Raw genomic sequence first — 22,489 nt, 5'->3', positions numbered from 1 at the left:
CTTGCCAATCCATCGGCTGTATATTATAATGTACTCTCGTCGAGCCAAACAGAATATAGATCGCTCTGTTGCTAGGCAGACCTAGTCAAAGAGGGTGGAGTTTCAGCCAGATTCTCAGGCGTGAAGAACTGTCCGATTCAAAAGTTCTGGAACACACATCGGTGAACAACTGAAGAACCCCCCCCCCCCCCTTTTTTTATCAACTGAAGAACTGTGAACACCCCCCCACCCCTATCTGGGTGGAGTTTCCATGTTCCCCCTGGTTTTCCGGTTTCCTCCCACAGTCCCAAAAACATGGAGATCAGGTCAATATAGTCTGGCCTTGTGTTACTGACTTTAAGTAGTCATTATGATTTAGGTATACATCGTTTCATGATGCTGCAGTAACTCTGGCTCTGCAGCTTCAGAGAAACTAAAGAAGGAAACTTGAGACGTGTCTGAACAAACATGTCTTGGCAAGTCCGCTACTTTTGAAGCGAGTCTGTGTAAATTCTATTTCTTTACCAAGTTACTCTGTTCTCAGAGCACTGTGTGATGTTTCAGAGCGATGTGAAATCCTGAAAGGGATCGGGAAAGTGAGAAGGCTTTGATTCCTTTATTTTCTGATGACCTTTAAAGCAACACTCAGTCCTGTTTTCCGTCAGGGCGTTCTGACCGCGAGCACCCACCTCCACTCATGGAGTTACTTCTCCTCCAATCCACCTGCTGTGTCCAGGTCAGTACGAGGGATGGTGTCAAAATGTGAGTCAAGTCTCAGACTGCTGCCTAGCGGGAGGCCCGTGGCGCCGCTCCGCAGTAGCCATCTGGAGTTCAAGCGCTTTGCTAAAACGTGCCCTGGAAAGCATTCTGTTAGGCCAATTAGGGACAACTAGCTGCTAAAGGAAATGAGCTACCGCTGTGCTTCCCTGACTGAGAAACACCCGGGGCTTCCTTCCTACACCCTTGCAGATTCTTTGCTTAAAATCCCAGCTTTAGCTGTTAGAGAAGATCAAACAAAACCGGACCAAAATCAATGACAGAAGACATTTCTAATAATCCTGTGAGATTCCCAATGCTATTCACATCCCTTCTGATTGATTGCTCTGTAATTACTTCTCATGTGTTCTCTGACGTGCCAATAGCAGTGTACAGCAGTATGTAAACTGGTCATAAAGTGTTGTGTCGGGGAACGGCTTAGAAACACCCACACCTGTATAAGTAGTGAGGAGTTATCTTGTAAATGAAAGTGAACACTGGTCAGCATGCTTACGGCAAGGTGACATAAATAATTGGACAGAACTGGAGCAAGGCAAGATAGTGGGTGTCAAATGTAAAGGAAATTCCATTTCTAAGTTTTGCAAGCATTTAACATTTTTCGATCCACTGTGTCACATGCACACTGAGAATGCGTCACAGAAGACATGACTATCATGATCGATAGTGTCTGACTAATTGTGCTAAACCATGCAATCATTGAAGAGGGTAAAGGCTAGCATGTGCCTTCTTCAAAAAATAAAACATAGTCGTAAAATGCTTGTAAAATGCTCGTAATTGTCATTAAAGTGACATCATTGTAAAGATCAACACGCTTAGAGGAGAATATCAACTGTTAGTTCTGATATGCTTGGTTCACACTACATGACTTTTTGGGTTGTTAGGTCCTTGTAATGGTTTACGCTACACAATTGGTTGTGGTGTAATCATGGGTATTTTATGCCAGATTCACACTACAAATCCTTTTGAATCATCAGTCGTTGTGCTGTTCACACTACACAACAGGTCGTGCTGTAATTGCGAGTCCTTCGGATAATGAGACTTTCACACTACACGAGAGGAGAGCACACACTTGCAGTGAGTCCAAAATTAATGGGTTTGATCGGGCATCTGCGACTCGTCGGCAATCAATCAATGACGGCTCACTGAGCAATCGCCAAGAGATCCCCAATTTGGGATCACAAATTACACAATTTAAAACACTCCAAAAACATGTTTTGTCACTAGTGTTGTAGTCAAGATCGCCAGAGCCGAGCCCAGGACAAGACCAAGACCAAGACTTGTCAAGTCCGGGTCAAGACTAAGACTTTTAGTAGTCGAGTCCGAGTCAAGCCCAAGTCTGAGACCAAAAAAAAATCATGTTCAAATTCCATTTATTTTTATGATAAAATGTGAAAACAATCACAATTTGCCCTCAAACAGCTCATCACTTATGGTAGTTCTCTCCCTGGTAACAGTAGTACTTTAGTTAGCTCATCACTATGATAAGCTAGCTCTTCGCTAGCTTCAGTTCTTTACATTAGTGTAACATTAGTGTGTAATTTAGCTCATTGCTAAAGTTAGCTAGCTCGTCACTAGCTTTAGTACTATCACGGGTAACATTAGTACTTTAGTTAGCACATCAACAAGATTAGCTAGCTCTTCGCTAGCTTCAGTTCTTTACATTAGTGTAACATTAGTGTGTAATTTAGCTCATTGCTAAGGTTAGCTAGCTCATTACTAGCTTTGGTATTATCAAAGGTAACTTCACCTTAGACAGAGGACTCAGACTCGGCTGGTCTCGTCCACAGTGTCAGAGTCCACCTCACCACGAGACCGAGACAAGACCGATTCCAAACAAGGTCCTGTCTGAGACGAGACTGAGACCACTCGCTTTTGGTCTCGACACTGGTCTTGAGACCGAGACCAGACTCAAGTAGTACAACGCTGTTTGTCACAGGAACATGTGAGAACCAAACACACATGAGAACTAGCAATGGCATGCAAAAGATATGTGGTTTTGTCTACAGAATCCCATGGGTTGTAGGCAATCGATGCTCTTGATTCATAGTGGCTGACTGGTCTAGATATTAATCTTGCTAGAAGTTTTTTTTTTCAGGTGTCTGTTTTTCAGCAGTTCACACTTACTACATGGCTAAGTCTGGAAGCTACAATCTACAAGCTACAATTTAGAGTGAACTAGGCATAAGGCCAAGCAAAAAAAACACACGCATTGGCTAACGTCGTGCTGGACGGTGTCCGCAGAGAGGGGGCGGTCCATTCTACCCACATGAAGAGAGCAGGCATTGAAGGTTAGAGGAAAGGAGAGCAGTAGGGGCGTCTAGCACTCCAGGCCTCGGATGGCTGTAGCATTATTGCAGATTAAACCTTCAATCTGTTGATGATACAGCAAACAGAGAAGCGCTGGATGTAATGAATCCGGCCCTATAGCTGTAGACTTCCAGTGGTTAATCTCGCTCAAGGTTATGGGGAGATTCTCTGAAGCAAGTCATCCACACACAGCTAGCACGCATGTTCTCTGCATGGCTGCCTGAAGCGTTCAGGTACAGGTTTTTTTAAATGGTGACGGTTTTAATTCGATAAGGGATGCTCTTTAAAAAAAAGGAAGCTGAGAGAAAATTTGTGTGCATGTGTGTATATATATGTGTGTGTGGGGGCATGTGAGTAACAGAGGGGCATCAGGGGACACCTGAGGGATTAAACTAGGTTTGCTTTCGATTACCCAGATTGGCACGCCATCCGTGACTTCAATCTCTAATGCATTTATGAGATGCTGGCGTGCGGCAATCACTGAAGGCTTGTGTTTTTTTTGTTGTTGTTTTTTTCATTCCAAGCGAATTGCCGTAACAGAATTGCATCTCCTCATTTCTTCATGGGGACCACCTTGGTTGCCTTGTTGTCGGGGGTTACTGCATCCAATTCAGCGTTTGTGTTGATTTTTTTTATGCTCTAAATGAGGAAATATCCCTCGAAAGACCAAAGAACAGAAGAAAAGAACAGAAAGAAAGAGAGAGAGAAAAAGAGAGAGAAAAAACGGGACTGCAAAGTAATCAAGCCAGTGGAAATGGCATGCCATAAACACAAGCTGCTATAGATTTATGTCCGTTCAAGGCATCGTTGACGCATCCCTCAATGGCTAATTACTCCCTTCAGCAAGCAGTATTGGGAAATGCACTCCAAGGTACATTTACTATAATGACACAAAAGGTACATTTACTATAATGACACACAAGGACGGGCGAATAGGAAAACAGGAGGAGGATGAGGGAAAAAGAAAAAGCCGGTACTTAAAGCCAGTCCTCCGGGAGTTCATAATGCATGCTGCTTTAGGGTCTTCCACTACGGCTTCCTCGTTTTTTTTTCATAACCAGCAACTCTATGGCTACAAACCACAGCTACAGAGTCCAAACATCTCCAAACAGCTGCAAGCCTAAAGCATCCACTGCAGAACTGCACTGACATTTGGCTTTGACACACATTTTGATTGGTGCTGATGTCTCTCAGGGCTAACTGTGGAAAAAAAAAAACAAATTACCCAACAAAACCAACCGGCTCAGCGTAGCGCAGCGTACAGCTCATTCCTGCTGACTCGTCCGAAAACCGGATTGTGTACTGGAAGTTAATAAGGGTGGTATCACGAATATGAAATATGAAATAAATATACTCCATTTGGCAATTTATCTGGACATGAAGAGCTGTGTAATTGAAAAGCCGTGCTCGTCTCTACCAGCCGTCAGGGTTTAACGTACAGTTCTGTAGCTTACGCAGCAAGTCTAAAAGCGGAAAACATCACTCCCAGCTTATGCACCACTGTTTCATTTCCTATGCGTCTGCAATTCAGAAGGGAGCTATAAGCCTGCCCTATCAATCAACGGAATCGAAAATAGAGCTGTATTTTGTGAATTCCTGGGTTATATGATAAAAAAAACACTCAGGCACAGCAGAGATTACTAGAGCACGGGCTAGCTGCTGCAGTGTATAAAGGTTAAATCTATTAAAATCATTATTTAATATCTGTAGATTAATGGTGACACTAAAAAAGACCCTAACTATAATAGAATGTACGTTTATGCTATCTGTACAGGAAATATACTTAGCAAAATAATAAAGCTAGACCAATTTAGCTTGTCCTAAGCAGAGTCAATCAACTAAGAAAAGTTTCAAGTCCGATGTCGTTCCTTTACTTTTGCAACAATGAAGCTAATGTTGTCACAACATTGCAAAGACAGAGATATTAAAAGGCTTAACTAAACCACCTGATTTTAGCTGACCCACCCTCAGCTCAAATTTGGGAAAAAAAAAAGCTAAAAAAAAAAGGCGAGGAGAAGTTTGGAGTTGCACTGGGTGATGTATGGGTTTAGAGGCAGGGCAGGAGGAAGAGCTGATTGGCTGAGCAGCAGCAGCAGTGTGCCTCTGATAGCCGTGAGACGCAGATGGTTAGACGTCACCAGGGTGCCGTGTTATTGATTGACTGATTTGCATATTGTTAGTGTCTGTGTACCAAAGTACACAAAAACATCATTCTCGCCGATAGCACAGTTAAACCTGAGAGGGCGCTGCACAGGTGGAAATGACCATAATCAAAAAAAATTAATGGAAAAATTAAAGGTTAGGACATTTTAAGCAGGACTGGTATGCTTCACAAATTCAAAGAAACACATTTCAACTATTAATGAAAAAATATAAATATAAATAATAAATATAGAAATAATATAGAAATAATATGTTTCTATCTTGGAGGCGAGAAAAACAGGTGCGCCACTGACTAATTAAAACCCTGACAACAGTCGACAGTCAGCTGCCCAATCTTATCCTAGTGCAAATCCAGCTTTTACCTCAACAATAAACAGAATAAAGAATAAAATTACATTACTGTTCCCTTAAATAAGCTGCTGGCGCACCTTTACAGCATGAAAACGCAGGTCAGCCTCCTATGCTGAGACGTGAAAAAGCGCCTCGCTGATAAAATATCAACACGCCAAAGTCAGAGCGCACCTGGCTCTTAAAGGGAACGACAAGTGACACACTAAATAATCTACTTCATGTTACGCCCAAAACACACCCATGATTAATTGAGATAATTTGCCTTCGCCATACCAAAGCCACAGCGACATGCCCTAAGTTCAGCTGCATGATCCGCAATTGACTGGTGCACTATAAGGTCGCTAAAATAGGTCCCTAAGTCCCCTTTCTAAATGTTTATGTAGGTTTCTGTTGGATGATGTGTTAATTGTCTGGTTTAATGAATGTCACGCTTTAGTAACTAATCGAATAAAGGATGGACGCTGCTATATCTATACCCTTCTTTTACAGATACTGAGCAAATCGCAAGCATCTGTTACCTCCCTGTAACCTTTACCAGGCTTAAAAAAGCAAATGGAATGGAAAATGGAGACGGTAGAGGGAGGAAATGACTGAATGCAGCGGCGTGTAGACAGCCGTCCACACCAGCAGCACCGTGTCTTATCAAAAAAATACATCTGAAAATGTCAAGACCACCGGAGGCCAGGGTGAGGGGTCTGCATTTGGATGTAGCAGCGAGAATACAAGCAGGAAGGACAAACACACAGAAAGTGGACCTGCAGGGCTTCTGATTCCAAGAATACCAACATGAAGCACTGCTGCACATAAAACAACACTTTAATAATAATCACTAAACTAAGATCAAATACTCTGAAACCACTACTCAGGTTACCTAAACCATACATCAAGCATAACATTATGACTACCTCTTATTTTCTACAAAAAATGTTCTTTTTTTCCATTGGTCCAGACTAAGCAAGAAACGATTTTTTGTCACATTTCCCTGTTTTCTTTTGTCTTCATACCGACATATTTGCAATCCATTGAAAATTAGTAGAAAAAAGGGTACTTTTTTATAATAACATTTGATGACAGTCAGTGAATAAATGTAAGAAATGTAAAATGCAATCGTATTTAGATTAGTGGTGTCAATTAAAGAACACTGTAAGCCCGGATAAGTTGAAGTTACTTTAAAAAATTGAAGAAACCATTTGCCTTAAAAAAAGTTAAGTAATGGGTAATGAAAACTTAAGTTAGCATAAGCTGATTTAACTTTTTTACTTTTGTTATACTGTAAGATTGGATAAGTTGAGTTTACTTAACTTTTTTAAGGCAGCCAGTTTGCTCAATTTTATGATAACTTTTTTTTAAGTAATGAGTTGAGTTAGCATAAAATAATCAAGTTATTAAATAAAACATCAAGTTATTCCAACTAAAGGGGACCTTGATTTATTTCTAAGGTAGCCCAGGGGGGAATCAATACACACTGTTGGTCAGTGATGGGTATAACAGCGTTACTTTTTTCAGTAATAAGTAATCTAACTAATTACTCTGCCTGTCACTATAACGCCAGTAACGAGGGCGAGTAACACAAAAGTAACTCAATAGTTACTTTTACTGGTAACAAGTTACTTTTATAGTGGAGGCTCAGTTAGTAACTCTTTTTCAAAGTTAGTAAAACTTTTTCAAAGTAACATGCTCCACACTGCTGATGGTGAGGGTTAGTCAGTGTTACGCGGGAGACGGAGGGATGGAGGACGTAAGTGCAAAGATATTTATTTTAAACATACAAGATAAATCAAAACAAATAAAATGCGGGTAACGCAAAACAACAAGACTTGGAATAACAAACTAAGAAACACAGACTAAGAAACTAGGAAACATACGGGCAGCAAGGATACATACAGACTAAGGATCTCGGATACAGGATACAAAAGATACAGGATACAAAATACAAAAGACTCGACACTGAACATTCAAACAGAGGGGCTTAAATACAGGAGGGGAGTGAGAAACACCTGGGCTAGGATGACGAGGGGGGCAGGGTTACAAACAGGACACAGGTGAGAACACTAATGGTTAGGGCGGAAACAGGTACAAAAACACAACACAAGCACATGGCAGGGAACACATGACAGGTAAACAGAGGGGCAGGAGCACTAGGGAACAAATGAGGGAGAAACATAACACAGACATGGGCTAAGCTGTAACAGTCAGACACTGTTGGACACACCCAGTATGCAAATAGATTGCGACAGAAGCCAATGGAAAAGAAGCTGCCAATGGCAACAGACTAAACTCCGTTATTATTGTTAATCTTTAAGTTGCTTCAACTCAAAGATTTCAGTTTGAATGTTTAAATGTGCCCACAAATGTTCAACTAACTCAAAATAGTTGAGTATTGTTTATAAATATCCACTTTTATCTAAAACAGACTTAAATCATTTGAGTTCAAACAACGTATGGGTTTACGGAGTAGATTTAAATACATGTATGTTTGAGGAAAGATAAAACCAACTTTGGGCGCTGGAATAAAAAATGCATGATAAACTGGATAGAGGAAACTTTTTTACTTTACTGTAAACACCTCAGCTTGGTTGTAAGGATTTCTGAATTAGATCTTAATTTGTTGGGTATAAAAGGGCGTTTTCATACCTGTATTTTGTTTCTATGGTCCAGATCAGTTGATGAGTTTGTTTAATTGGAGCGTTTTCTCCCTTTGTTTGGTTTGGTTTCACACAGGCACAAATCTAAATGCATCAAAATGCGCTCCAATCAACCACGCGAGCACATTATCTCCTCTGATTGGACAGAGTGTCTGGTGATTTGTGCGGCTGTAAGCAGTGAAGGCAGCACATTATTGCATGTGTAAACAGCATGGAGCAGCAGAGACAGCATTTGTTCACAGCAGTATATTATCTGGTTAATATATATATATATATATATATATCAGATTAAACTGCCTTATCAAAAAAAAAAAGGAATATATTTGATAGCTGAGTTGGATCGAGACCCGCTCCAGAAAATAAATCTAAATCTAAAGACTTGGGCAGGGGAGGGGCAGGTTACAGCAGAAGTTGTGGTCAAACTTGGAGGTGTATTAACCTAAAAAAATAATGGAAAAATGGATTACTGCTTCCAAATAAATCGCGATTACAAATGAAACGTTTTAATATTGACAAGTCTAATTTTTACAAATGTATTTTTATTTAAATACACAATTATATCGTCGCTGTCCAATGAAAAACACTTACAGGAGACAAAAAAACCTTCAGTCAATGTTAAAAGAGTTTATTTCAGGTCATTTTGAAGAGTTTCTATAATTTTAGCACAGTGTAAGGGACAGTTTGTCTGTCCAAATTATGTAGTAAACATAAAAATCGACAAAAACGGAGATAAGCGTTTTTCATTGGATAGCGACGATATATTAGTGAGAAAACCTTCAGAAGGACAACCAATAAATAAAACCGTGCACATGACCCTGTTTTAATGATTTCTTTGTATGTAATCTTCTAAATTACAGAATATATTTTCCAAAATCAGTGACATGTTAACCTCCAATTCAACAGTACATATGGCAGTCGTGATTGATTTGCATTGCACAAATGTCTGTATATGAGCCTGTTCACTTTATAGTAAATCCTTTAGAGTAAATAGGGAATGACTTACAGAATAGTGCACTATTTCAATCGCAGCTCATGATTGCACACTTGATTTGAAGTTGAACGCTTAATTTCTGCCATTCACGGCAAGAGCCAAAAAAAGCACTCAAAGCAGCCCATTAAATCCTTCTTTTCCAATAGCTTTCCACACACCTTATTGTTAGACTTCATTTCAGTCACAGAATCGGCTGCGTTCTGCTAAATTCGGCACATCTGCTGAAATCAATTCACCTACTTCCAGGAACGGACTTTCATTCTGCTGCCTTTTTCAGCATCTATCATTTAAAAGCAATCTCTGGCTATCAGTCTGACAGTGTACGTTTCTAATGCTCTCTCAGAGAGTGGACATTCTCCATTGACAGCACAACATGAAATATATGGACTGACATATTAAACCAACAAGCCCACAAAGGGAATTTATTAAACTGAGCACTCAATAATGCATTTCAACATATTGAGTACTCGAGCGTCTATGATCAACTCAAGTATTTTGAAGATGGTATTAGAATTTAATGAAGTACAATACATTATATTGATATAAGGGCTCTTAACTTTAAGTCACAGTTCTTTGCTACATTCATAAGACATTCAAAAATGACCAGAAACAAGTAATGAAACATATATGGGAGGACTAAACAACAAGAGGCAATATTTTTTTTTATAAATGTCATGTCTTTTTGACTCTATAAACATACTCATAACACATTATAATGCCTTTTTAAGACATTATTATGTACCTGGCTATGAATATTTTTCAAAATGCATAACAGCTATGTATAATAGCCATGTTTATAATGCCTTATAAAGGCATTATAATGTGTTATAAGTATGCTTATATAGTGTGATAGACAGGACATTCATAGAAAGCATTACCTGTTGTTGTTTAGCCCTTCCATAGATGTTACTGTATATACTTGTTTCTGGTCATTTTAAATATTTATAAAAATACATAACAGCTATGTATAATAGCTATGTTTATAATGCAATATGTATTGTCATAATGACGCGCTTATACGATGTTATATATCAATATAACCAAGAACCTAATCAAAGCTGCCTTATCAAAGCATGCTATAATTACACTTATACACTTATAATCATGAATTACACTTATGTTAATTATTACGTTAATGTATAATGTATTATAATTTGTCATTGTACACTTTAAGTAAAATGACAGATGTTCATCATGGGAATATATTTTTATAGTGACAGATACATAGTATATTAACCCAAATGTGTAACATTTCATAAGTACACATTTAAGATGCATTATAATCACAATTCATAATGCACAATAAACAGGTTTATAATGTGTTATACATTTTTATAACTATGTATAATCATATTTATAATGCCTTATAATATGATATGAGTATATTTGTAGAGCCTAACAGACATGAAATTCATAGAAAGTGTTACCCAACATATTTCTGTGATAAGGGATGTTTTTAAATGATTGTTTCTTTAGTCTGAGGGTCTTTACAGAAACCTGGATTTCTGCATGGATTACTAATTAAATGTGTCTGTAGATCCATCTCAATCAGCAACAAACCTTTTCTGTAGATGTAAATTAAGATATATTGCAATATGTTGAGGTGGAATTCTGGACTGTTGCTTTCTACAAATGTGTTTAAGTTCATCTGTATTTTTGAGATATCTGGTAACACTTTCTATGAATGTCATCTCTATAAGACTCTATAAACATACTCATAACACATTATAATGCATTCATAAGGCATTATAAACATGGCTATACATATTTGTACAAATGTATAATACATCATAGCCATGTTTATTATGCATCATGAATTCATCATGATTATAATGCATTAATAGCTGTGTTTATAACATGTTATACATCAATACCAAAAAACTCAGTCCCAGCTTGCAGACTGTATTATGACTAAAACAGCTTCCAACTTCTAAACACACCCTCAATAATCCTATAAATATATTTTCAACCACTAATAAATGATTCTTGCCCTGAACATAATATATATATATATATATATATAGTCAATTATAATGTATTATAACAGGTCTTTGTGTGCTCTAAGTAAAGTGCCAGACTTTCATTGTGGGACTATATTATTAACAATATATATATATATAAATACTATTTTAACATATATATTATAAGCACTGCTTATAATGTATTATGATCACAAGTCATAATGCTTTATAAACATGGCTATAATGGGTTATGCATTTTTATAAATATTTATAGCCATGTTTATAATGCCTTATGATTGCATTATAATATGTTATGAATGTGGTTATAGAGTCTTATAGAGATGACATTCATAGAAAGTGTTACCCAATATCTTTCTTTAGGTTGAGATCATGGCCCACTTCCATCACATTCTCCTTGCAAACCATGATGCTCCCTCCACCATGCTTCACAGTTATGATTTCATAGTTGGAAGTTTTGATGTTGAAGTGCAATGTTCTTTTTCTCTTTTTCTTTCAAAAATAAAGTCATACAACAATATTTACAGCTTATTCCAGGATTGCCAGCTGTGCTCATTGGCCTGGACCAAAACCTTAAGCAAACTAAACTTAGTTAGTTTGGGATTCACACTGTAGTTTAGTGAGAGCACTTAAACACTTTGCTACGTCCTGTTGTCAACACCTATGTGGGCTGAGTCTCCTTACATTTGACATTGATTGGTCTGTAGAAGGGCGTGCACCAGACATTTTGGCTTGCTGTCAACACAGCAAACTGCTTTTTAGGTGTTGTGCTGAATTGTGCCTCCCCACCAGAATCTGACCCCCTTTAAATGCAGCAGAATGCTGTTTGAAAATAAGGGATAATCTAGGGCACTACATGGTCCAGCGATCTAATGCACTGCCACTATGAACAGGAGGTTGCAGGTTCGAATCCTGTTCATGTAGCTCTCCCATCAGCTGCCGGCACCCAGACAGAGCAAAATTGGCCCTCTGTCCCACCAGGTGGGTAGATGGCGCTCTCTCCCCTTCATAGGTGGTGCCAAGTGGTCCGAGCTCGCTAGCCGTTCAGGCAATGATGCATCAACAGCAGGTCGAAAAAAGGGGTGATTGACTTCACATGTGTCAGTGGAGGCATGTGCTCATCCGTGCCCTCCTAGGGTCGCAGGTGCCACTGGTAGTGGAGACGCACAAAGGGGTGGGACAACTGGATAGCCAAATTGGGAGAAAAAATTGGAAAAAATCTGAAGTAAATTACAGGAATTACAAGCGTAACCTGTTGCAACACTCTAGCATGATAATTGCAAAGTGGAGTCAGATTTTGGCAGAGCATTGGTTTATTTTTCTTCTTCTATTGTTTAATCTGTGATTAACTTCCTGTAATTGGTGTACAGGTCTAAACAATTTGAAATAAAAGTGTTTTAATACTACAAATAAACCAAATTATAGTTCATGGTATCTGGACTAAGACCACCAAATCTGATAAGACCAAATTTTGGGTATGACTGTTGTTTATTTCACTTTTATAGACAAATGTCTAGACAATGTAACTAAACCAATAACACAGCTGCAGGTGCATCCACAGTGCAGGCTAGAAAAATAAGTGAACTCTTACATTTCATTTAAAGATCTCTCTTTAGCAGCAATTACCTCGTCACCTCCAACAGACCTTTCCTGTAGCTATTAATTAAATAGGATTTGCACATCGTTAAAGTGGAATTCTGGGCTATTCTGCTCTTTAAATCTTTACATTTCAGTTTAGTTCATATATCAGTTCATATTTAACTAGCCTTCAAACTAAGTGCCTGTTAAATAATGAACAAATGCTTGACTTTCCATTAGTGATTCGTATAAAAAAAAACAAAAAAAAAAACATCTGCAGCCAAACATTCTTTTTATCCACAGGTGAAAACGTCCATTAAGAAAAGGAGAAAACACTCCCACAGCCCCCAGAGTCCGACACAATGCCTCATTGATCTAAAGCAGATGACAGTGGCAGTGGTGATTTGGCTTTAGCTAATGTGTGGCCATTAACTCCAGGGACCAGCCTGTGGTAAGGACTGGGGTTCGCAAGTGGATCGGCAGATCATATGTGTTAATTGTGGACCTCCAGAGCGGGTTAGCCGCGACCTTCAAAGGGGAAGCGTGTGTGTGCCTGCATGAGTGTGTGTGTGTGTTAGGCACTCCTTCTATACTACAGTAAAACCCTCATTAAAGAAACGCTAAGGTCATTAATGTAACTAAGCCAGCTCCAGAGAGGGACTGGCCCAGTATATTACCCAGCAACTGGGAGCCTATAGGGGAAATCTTGCTCTCTTTCATGAAAAGGGCACTGAAACCTGCTGGAGTTGACCTTGAAGAGAAAGGATTCTTCATCATGGAGGGCTTGGATGTAACTGGAATATGCTTAGGAATTTATGATGCAGTTTTTATTAATATGGCATCGAAATCCCAGCAGCAGTTAATAACTGTTATTAGTTGAGGCCCTATTTTAGCAATCTTTAAGTGAGCCATCAACCGTGCACAGCGCAGCTTGATTTAGGGCGTGTCAGTGTGCCGTTGCTATCGTAACAACAGGAAAAGTACAACTTGGGCAATTCAAAAAACAAAAAAAATAATCTTTGGTATGTTTTGAGCGTAACATGCAATAAACCAATCAGCGTGTCACTTGCTATTCACTTTAAGAGCCAGTTGTGCTCTGACTTTTCGCAGATTGGTATTGTAATGGTGCAGCGCTTCTGCGATTCTCAGCAGAGGAAACTGACCTGCATGCTCACACTGTGAAGGTGCATGATCAGGTCATTTACAGGAACAGCAATGTTATTTTATTCTTTATTCTGTTTATTGTTGATGTAAAAGTTGGGTCTGTGTACTGCTGTGTGTTCTTGTGTATGTGTAATGAATGGGGCTCTATGCATGTTAGCAATAAACATCTTATACAACGCCATGTATAAACTAAAGGAATATAAATCCCCCTGCATTGAGATATTGAGCAGTGGAAGAACTTTGTTCTCTGGAATGATGGTGCTCCATAGATCCAAGAATTGAGTGGTGAAGATGATTTGGTGTGGTGATTATCTAACATCTGGCCTCAATAATCCAGTTGTCCCAGAATGCAATCAGATCCTCATAGCAAAGACTCAAAAGCAGGATTAACAGGTGTCGCCGGTAAAAAGACTGTATATGTTTTGAAGTGTTATCTTGTGAGTGGGGCTGAACACTGGCTAGCGTGTTCATGTAACCTGATATTGGCCGGTAGATGGATGGATGGAACATTCTGTAGTTTCTGAAGTTGTGTGTGGGAATTTAACATTCCTTGATTGTGTTACAAAAACAGGAATCAGCAAAGCTCCTGGTGGCTTAGTCGTGGTGTGTGACTGAAGTGGTCCACGCGTACAGACAAGCTAATCTGGCAGGTCACAATCACATAATCACATCTACGTTTTTGTTCCATCACACGCGGCATGTGAGTGTAACATATTATGTAACAGAGTTGTGGTAGATGATAGCAGAAATTGCTGAATTGGGACTTCAGAGGAATTAAATAAAAATATTTTTTTTAGTAAATGTTGAAAATCTTGGTATCCCAACTGAAAAACTGGTGCTCTGTATCTCTCAGACTTCTAAGGATGGTACAGGTTGACCTGACACCTGAACAGAGTCAGAACTGGAGTGTCTGAGTCGTTTTTAGGTGCTTCTCTGAAGTGAAGAGCTTGAATTGAAAGAAGTATTCAGTATTTTTATTTTTACTAAATTTTGTTAATCTTGGTATCGGAACAGTAAAAAAAAAGGATGGGGATGGTTCTGGTTGAACTGACAACTGAACAGAGTTTCCTCCTTTAGTGTGAGGACAGACTTCCTTTATGCCCATTGGTCGGCTTTTAAGGTACAAAACCCCTGCATGATCATTGACCCTGAAAGATAGAGAGAGAAAAAAAAAAAACTGCACGCAAAGGACATGACAAATGAGACCCTGTCCACACAGGGAGAGAGAAGACCACTGACCACTGGACCACTTGAAACTTAAAACTTGTCATTGTATGATTCTCACCCAGAGTGGACAGTGCAGTGGGTGTTATTAATGATCATGACTGGCAGCTTCTGGCCAAAATTGTCCATGTAAACAGACAAGCAACTCTGGTAAGTCACAATCACATCCACATTTTCCCTTATTGCTCTGACAGAATCGGGTGGATGACAGCAGATATTGCCGAATTGCGACTTCAGATGAAAGAAATACATAGAATTTGTTTAAAATCTGTAAGAATTCTAGCGCAAACGAGACTGAACGAGTCGTTTTTTTAGGTGCGTATCTTAAGTGAAGTTCAATAAATAAAAAAATAACAGCTAATTTTGAAGTAGTCATGGATTTTTGGATTGGAATCGGAACAGAAAAGTGGTGCTGCGTATCTCTCAGACTTCTAAGGATGCAAGGTACAGTGTGATCTCCTCCTTTAGCGTGAGGACTCCCTTTATTCACACTCGTCGGCTTTTAAGGTGAAAAACACCTGCATGTTCATTTACCCTGAAAAAAAAAAGAGGAAAAAAGAAAAAAACTGCACCCAAAGGACCTGACAAATGAGACCCAGTCCACACAGGGAGAGAAGGGAAAAGGGAGAGAAACAGAATAGATGGAGTATGAAGATAAAAGAGTGTGTGTGAGCGAGAGAGAGACAGAAAGAGAGCGAGAAAGAGAGAAAGAGAGAGAGAGAGAGTTCCATTTGTGGCACAGTGCGGTTCAGACTGATCACACCACGCAGGCCTCCATTAGTCTCCTTCTCTATTCAGCACCTTCAGAGGCTGAGGGCAGCGCCGAGCCTCTAATGATTTTCTTATTGATGGGAGAGAGCTTTCTGAGCGTGTTCAGCAGGTGTCATTAACTCGGAAGGCACGAGCTGTAAAGCACCTACGCCTGCCATCCTTCCCCTCTATCTATATCTATCTGCACATCACGCACCTGTATGATATATACATCCACGCCTGCTGCTCACCCCTTCCCTCTTTCAGCTTTTTATTTTTTTATACACAGAAAAAAAGGAATTCAGAAGGATCTATGGCACTTTCTGTACGAGTAGATGATGATTCGTGGTCCATTGAAGTTCTACAGTAGACTCTACAGTTAAAGTTTATCAACCAACCATAATATCAATTCAATCTATATACAATCTTCAATGTGCATTTTTATACTTAAAGACACTAGTTTCTCTGCATACTTTTTTTACTATGCTCCAGTCACCCTGTTCTTCAGTGGTCAATTAGTTAATCAGTGTCTGTCGTATTGATGCGAGTGAATTAGACACAGCAGTGATGCTGGAGTTCTTAAACACCAACCAGAAAAATCCAGCTAACAATGTCCTGTAGGCAGTGATCAATGAAGAAGGGTTAGAAGATGATCAAGCAAGGATAGCACTGCTCAGATAAGTAGCCAAGAGGCCCATGGTCACTCTGGAGGAGCTGCAGAAATCCACACAGTGGTCCATTTCGCTTGGGACCTCTTTTTTAATATTTTACAATACATTGTGTTACTTCTTCCAATACAGCTACCGAAACAGAAATCAGCAAAGCTCCTGGTGGCCTAAGCTAAGCATACACTATACAATATTTTCAATTGCTCTACTGAGCCCTAGCTCAAACTGTATGAATAAATCTCAGGTTTAAACGTGTGCAGCTCACAATGATGGGTTCTCACGCAATACAGCGTTTTTACTTTAAAGTAACACAGGTGTGATACTTTTAAAAGTGTGTAATTTTCATCAAGAGAAAGCTGAAACCTCATTCCCTGCTCCACCTCCTTCTTTTATTCTCCATTCCTCCTCTCCATCCCATTATTACCCTTCTGGCCTCTTTCAGGTCATGCTAAATATTATATTTGTTACATTTGTAAGTTGCTTTAAAAAAAGTGTCAGCTAAATGTGACGTGATGTAGTGTAAATGCAGCAGTGCAAAGAGAAAGTTATAGCCTTTGCACAGTGAGGGGAGACTATATTAGCTATATTTTTGTTCTTAATTTCTTGTTAATGATGTATTTTATAAGATTTGAGATGTTTTACCCCATCAGAGACAAACTTTGGATAAAACTGGGTAAGTACTGTGTACTTAGAGAGTAAGAACAGTAAGAATTAGGTGAGGTGTGGGTTTATTAACCATGAATATTAAACCTTGTATTATGTAATATATTCTCTTTAAAATCTCAGCATTCCTGATTGTGTTATTGAAGAAACATAAATATTATTCTAGTTTAGTCTTGACATTACCAAACTATACTAGACTGTTTGATTAGAATAATAATTCCCTGCAGTTTAGACTGGAATGAAGCCTTCATAAGTACCACGAACAAAGGGCAAAATGATTATACGTTATTTTATCTGAAAATTGCACCACAAGTTTAGGGAAATTTCAGGTTCCCCTGTGCTTTATTTTTATCTACCTTTAAGTACGAGTTGGACCCTATACATATTTAGTATTTACTGATTTATAGAGAACAGTTACCCCATAAATGTTGGGAAAGTACAAGATTACCTAGTTACCTAGTTGTTACACTCTTGTTCCTGGTTGTACTTTCTGGAAGTAAATGGAACTTACTCTCTAAAATGCGGGCAGCATTATAAAGAGTTATCAAAAAAACAATAAAACATGACTAAAACAGTGTTAGTGACGCCCCTCAATGAAAATGCGTAACAGAGAAGAAACATGCAGAGAAAAACGAATACCCTCACACTGTATACTTCATATATACTCCACACACTGCTGGACACATTCTACATTCCCACATACTTCACTTTACAACTCAACTCTACTCATGGATCATGTTTTGGGGCTCTTTCTCCTGCTTCCTACACAGAAAACACTGTAAGAGTATTTTCACAGGGCCTTTGGCAGCACTAGCCTGATCCAAATCTGCTCGGCAGGCTTCTGATTCCTGAAGCACAGCAGCTCTGAGGGGAATGTGGGCAGAGACATAACTTGAACCGCATGAAAGCGATGCTAAAGCACGTTTCTCTCAGCTGGGGAACGAGGCGAGGGACAGAAACGGTGTGTGTGTGCGAATCTGAAGCTCTCAGGGAGAGTCGATGTAATCCTACAACATGCTGCCGGTCTCACCTGCTGCCGTCATACATGCCACACCAGTCAGAGGATCAGCCCAGAGCATGGACCAGAGAGAAATACACTGTGCGGAAGGTTCCAGCATCATCACAGCAACGTGAGGGATGATGCTCCTTCTACTACTATAGTTTTGTGTGTGAAGGAAACACCTGAAGCAACAAGTGATTTGAATAATTGAAACTGAAAATTTCAGTGTCAGTGAAAGTCAATTCCATGCCAAGTAGAGGAGAAAAACAGATCTTTATTTCCATATTCTTTTTAAGTTATTATTTCAAGATACAACAGATATATATGAAAATTTTAGTCAAAGCCATATTCAAGAGAAAATATGTTATTATTCTGACATAGCAATTCATTAACTGAACATACACTCTTAAAAATGAAGGTGCTGCCAACTGTTACTTGACCAATGGCATAGAAGAACCACTTTTGGCATAAAAAAAAAAAAAATTTGGTAAAAAAAAAAAAAAAAAAAAAAAAAAGAATTCACATCCACTTCTGTGAAAAAGATACTTATAATGTGAGAAAATGTAAGTTTTCTGCAGCATTGCTCACAGAATCAACCGTAGTATATTTTTGTTCAATATACTAAGCTATATCTCTTAGATTTTTTTGTGGGTGTTCAATTCCTTATTGAAAGCATAAAGATATACATCTTATGAACCATTTGTAGAGTATAAAGTATAACTTCTAATGCCATGAAACTCCCCCATCAACCCACCCAAGATCTCTTTCCATATACTTATTGAAACATACACGCATGCCTACACGTGTGTATATATACACATAGATATTCATACATTTTACATGTATGAAGAAAACGGATGAAAATGACAGATTTATAAACAATAAGATCAATCACACCACCCTGTTTTTAGCCACATCCCATTTAGCCTCCAGTGTTTTAAGGCTTGCATGATTTCTGAGAAAATATAATATTAAATATATTATTTTCGCAAGTTTTAAAACACAAAGTTTGTGTTTGCAAAATGCGAAAAAAAAAAACCAAGTCAAAATTACAAGATTCTAATGCCAGGTTCACACTACACAATTTTAGCCCAGTTTTTCAGTCTCTGAAAGTTTCATTGATAGCCGACAAAAACTTCTGCTAGGAGGCATATCTCTGCGCTCACACAATTGAAAGACACTCACAAAGGCGTCACTAACTAATAATGAATTGCAGACACTTGGCAAATATTTGGAATGCTAGATATCTGACCCAGTCCGTGACTGGGAGTCAGCAGCAGTGGCTTCATACTGACAATGGAAATACAGAGAAAGAAAGAACCACAGGTTCAAAACTTACCACCTGGATTACAAGAACCTTTATAAAGAGTCTGACCACTTCCTGTCCCCCTGTTATATATGTATGTTATACAGTGAAAGAATTGTGTTGCCGATAAGTCATGTAGTGTGAAATTCTCACTACAATCTAGAATGTCTGGTCTGAGTGAACGGTTAGCTGGTTTGTATCTGTTTTAAATGTGTTAACATGGGGGTGTTTACACTTGCATTTTTATGTGGTTTAGTGTTAACCAGATCTTTTCCTAAAACATTAGAAGTGTGAGATGATTAGATGTAAGCAGGGTCTTGTTTCAAAGAGTTAAACCACTGATATACATAATTAAAAGGAAAATTATGGAACATTTAGCCAATTCCTTTTTGGAATTAAAAATAGGCAATACTTTTTTTCCACTGGATTTAGTAGAACAGTTCATGTAGAGCAGCAAAAGATATTTGAAAAGTTTAAGCAAGGTAAAACCTTGTCCACAGTGTTGTTCTTTAACACAGTGTGAGACTATCAGAACACTAGCAGCATGTGTGTTCTTGTGTTGTTGATCTGTACACTGTGGTTTAAATGAGGAAGGTGAACAGGAGGAAGGAGTGGAATAAATAAAACCGACATTTAGAATCTGCCGCTCTGACCAGGGTAAAATGTATCTTCTTGTTTTCCAAAGTCAGTGGCTTTGTTGTGCTGTAATGAAAGTCAGAGACTGGCCGACCCTCCCAGCAGACACGTCCGCCCCCTTCATCTGCCGTCTGGAGCGCCCTGCCCACTATTGATTCATTGCGCATCACAATTTTCACGCCTTGCCTCTGAAAGAAAGACTGCGTGTAGGTAGAGCCCAAACCAGGCATGTGGAAAGAAAAAGACGCGGGGAGGGAAAGAAATTGCGCTCTATTTTTGTGCTCTGTTTACATCACTGTGTTATTGAGGTGCCGTAAACGGACAATAACCATGACCTGTTGTCAGAAGCTAATAAAGTGGTTCAAGTGTCTGCAGAGTGGAAACAGAAAAGCATCCTTTCCTTCAAACACCAATAAACAAAAGCTACTTGTTGACATTTTACGCTAGTTCTTCAGTTTACTGTGAGCACCATGCCATCACAATCATGTAGAAAACACACTGATATTTTCATTTACAGGTTTAATGTGAAACTACAGAATTACCATATTTTTCGCACTATAAGGCACACTTAAAATCCTTGAGTTTTCCAAAAAGTAAATCCACTCCGGCAAATTGCAGTGTTATTCAGGAGTTTCAGTTTAGTTCTCCAGCAGTATTAGCATTAGCCGCTAAGCGCTAGCCATTTGGCTGTTCAGAGGTGAGTATTATCAGCCTGTAGCCTGATTCTAACCCTGGCTAGCACTGGTGGCGCGGCATTATCATTACTCACTGACCATGCTCGCTATTTCTCCATTCAGAAGGAAGTATTATCGGACTGTCGTCTGCTCCTAACCCAGGTTACCACTGCTGGAGCAGCATTAGCATTACCTGCTAACCGTGTTCGCTATTTCCCCATTCAGAGGGGAGTATTATCTGCTGAATTAGAAGTTTCTTACAGTGTCTCTTAAAATGTGCCTTATAATACGGTGCGCGTTACGTATGAAAATAGACCACAAAATAGACGTTCATTGATAGTGCGCCTTATAATACTGCTTATAGTGTGAAAAATACAGTAAAATAATTATTTCTGAAATGCTCTGTTTTTCCTAGTATAGACTAGCACTGCAATGATTAGTAGACATAATCAATCTGATTAGAAAAAAAAAAAATATATATATATATATATATTGCTTATTTGTAAGTGGAAAGCACTAAAGCACCCCACAGCATCCATAAAACCCCTGAATCAGTTTGGTTTCCAACCAAATCAGCAAAAGATACTCACAGCTCAGTACCTCTCTAATGCCGATGTGAAAATTGGAACTCCATGTGACGATATGAATTTTAAGTACACCTGACTCAAATTTACATATTTATAGAATGTGTCTCCTAGGCAGAGTAAAGAGTAAAGAACACCACTAACTGGATACCCCTTTCAAGAGTATATCACTCAGCTCAATGATAATGACAGACTCAGCTACTTCTTTACTACTATACACAGGTTCTCTAAGCTGGTGCTCAGACTTCAACAACATTTTAAGTGTGCATGCATTCTGACCCTCAGTAATAAACTACATTTCAACACCCTAAGTGTTTTAACTGTGCGCAAAAAGAAATTTAAAGGAAGAAATGACATTGGCCGGTACGTGAGTGCCTCCTTTACTGCTACATCCATTCATCACTTCAGCAGCACCTGTAGAGCCAAATGACCTTGACTCGTAAAAAGCAACTCCTCTGTCAAACTGCCAGCCCAATATAGCAGGGATATTTTCAGAAGTGCGGCTTTGTGGTTTGAAGCTGGACAGGGGAACCTCTGAAGAGGCATGCTAGTGTTTGTGTGAGGCTGTCTATGTGTGTATGTGTCAGAAACAGAGAAAGAGAGAGAGACAGAGAGAGAGGTTTACTAGTTTGAAGACTGCGAGAAACTCTGCTGTTCTGACAACCAGTGGAAATTCATTCCACCACCTTGGTGCCAGCAAAGAAAAGAGTCTGGATGTTTGTTGTCTGTGGGTTTTGATGGATGGAGGTTCGAGTTGAGCCCTACTAGAAGCTCTAAGAGCTCTTGGTGCAGATCTGGTTTTGAGCATTGCCACCAAGTATGAAGGAGCTGGTCTGTTTTTGGCTTTGTAGGCCAGAGTTAGGGTTTTGAATTGGATGTGAGCGGCAACAGGAAGCCAGTGGAGGGAACACAGCAAAGGAGTCACGTGACTGAACTTCGGAATTAATTGTAGTGGTTTGGTGGCTCGCAGTGGAAGACCAGCCAGTAGAGAGTTGCAGTAGTCAAGTCTTGAAATGACAAGAGACTGCACAAGCACCTGAGTGGCTTCCT

The 22,489-nt window shown here is 39.1% G+C and overlaps 1 protein-coding gene across 3 annotated transcripts in view; it reads right to left on the bottom strand.

The window, feature by feature from the left end:
- The window catches only part of doc2b (double C2-like domains, beta), a 364,239-nt gene that overhangs the window by 107,438 nt on the left and 234,312 nt on the right, over positions 1-22,489 (bottom strand). The window lies entirely within an intron of this gene.

This window comes from Astyanax mexicanus, chromosome 1 (genome assembly GCF_023375975.1).
Source record: "Astyanax mexicanus isolate ESR-SI-001 chromosome 1, AstMex3_surface, whole genome shotgun sequence".
In the NCBI taxonomy this organism is placed as follows: domain Eukaryota; kingdom Metazoa; phylum Chordata; class Actinopteri; order Characiformes; family Acestrorhamphidae; genus Astyanax; species Astyanax mexicanus.
Note: the sequence above shows the minus strand (reverse complement) of the source record. Positions and strands in the feature narration are given on the sequence as shown.